The sequence below is a fragment of the Octopus bimaculoides genome, chromosome 8, assembly GCF_001194135.2.
Source record: "Octopus bimaculoides isolate UCB-OBI-ISO-001 chromosome 8, ASM119413v2, whole genome shotgun sequence".
Taxonomy (NCBI): domain Eukaryota; kingdom Metazoa; phylum Mollusca; class Cephalopoda; order Octopoda; family Octopodidae; genus Octopus; species Octopus bimaculoides.
The window spans coordinates 95,109,535-95,111,098 of record NC_068988.1 but is presented as its reverse complement, the minus strand read 5'-3'; the positions used below and the strand labels follow the sequence as shown (position 1 = coordinate 95,111,098).

The 1,564-nt window shown below is 44.8% G+C and overlaps 2 long non-coding RNA genes across 3 annotated transcripts in view; one reads left to right on the top strand and one right to left on the bottom strand.

Annotated features, from left to right (window-relative positions):
- Positions 1-1,564, bottom strand: part of LOC128248606 (uncharacterized) — an 82,290-nt gene that overhangs the window by 62,923 nt on the left and 17,803 nt on the right. The window lies entirely within an intron of this gene.
- The window catches only part of LOC128248607 (uncharacterized), a 34,417-nt gene that overhangs the window by 30,849 nt on the left and 2,004 nt on the right, over positions 1-1,564 (top strand). The window lies entirely within an intron of this gene.

Here is a 1,564-nt window from a genome sequence, read left to right as displayed (position 1 = left end):
AGCCTAGTACTTATTCTCTCGGTCATTTGACGGACCACTAAGTTACGGGGAAGTAAACACGCGAACATCAGTTGTCAAGTGATGGTAGGGGGACAATCACACACACACACACACACATGTATGACGAGCTTCTTTCAGTTTCCGTCTACCAAAGCCCCCCACAATGCTTTGGTCGGCCCGGGGCTATAGCAGAAAACACTGGCCCAAGGTGACACGCAGTGGGACTGAACCCGGAACCATGTGGTTGAGAAGCAAGCTTCTTACCAAACAACCACACCTGCGCCTGTGCATGTATACACAAGCGTGCACGCACACCTGTGTGTAGGTATGTATGCATGGGTTTTGCTGAGCACTAGTTGTCCCCTCTCGTAAATACAGACGTTATCCAGAAGTAACAACCAAAAGAAAAGAAGAAACGAAATGAAAAGGGAAAATAAAATAACAAAGGAAAAAGAAAAAAAAGGAAAAAATATCACACGGTATGTGAGTTCAATTCCCAACAGAGTCACTTGTCTTTCTTTTATACCTTTTTTTTTCCTTTTAATGCGTAGGGATTATCATCAACTAGTGTTAGGTTAATAATCGATATTCATGATCTCTTTTCCACCCTTGCTATACAGAAACGAAGAGGTGTTAGTACTCCCGCCCTCACCGTCTGTGTGTGTGTGTGTATATTTGCTCCCGCGCTCTTCCCTCGGCAAAAATTAATATCTCGGTCAATATTTCTCTTCAGCTATTTTCATTAGATTTGTAATTTCAACAACGTAGTCACGTGTTTCGTCCCAATTAGCCGTGTTGTTAGACAATCTTTACACGTGTGTGTGTGTGTTCTGTATACACACAGACAGACAAGCGAGAGCCGACGTTAGGGGCAGATGCTAGACCTTGAGTGCTCTCTCATCTTGCTAGAAATAGCACCAAATCATCATCAATTCTAAGAATACTTAAAGTCTTAGAAAAAAACATACATTACACTGTGTCCTCTTTGGTTCTTCGATTTCTTATGCAAAAGATAGGGGAGGGTAAAAAAAAAACAAAAAAAAAACGATCTACTTATGGCCGGGTTACCTTTGATCAGGCCTGTTTAGTCAAGACTGACCTAGGGTTAAACAGCACCAACACATCACGTGTTGTATGTTTGTGAATATGAGACTGAGTAAATGTCGGAGCCTTTAATGATGTGCTGTTGTCGTTGGCGTGGAGGCGCAATGGCCCAGTGGTTAGGGCAGCGGACTCGCGGTCATAGGATCGCGGTTTCGATTCCCAGACCGGGCGTTGTGAGTGTTTATTGAGCGAAAACACCTAAAGCTCCACGAGGCTCCGGCAGGGGATGGTGGCGAACCCTGATCTACTCCTTCACCACAACTTTCTCTCACTCTTACTTCCTGTTTCTGTTGTGCCTGTATTTCAAAGGGCCAGCCTTGTCACACTGTGTCACGCTGAATATCCCCGAGAACTACGTTAAGGGTACACGTGTCTGTGGAGTGCTCAGCCACTTGCACGTTAATTTCACGAGTAGGCTGTTCCGTTGATCGGATCAACTGGAACCCTCGACGTCGTAAGC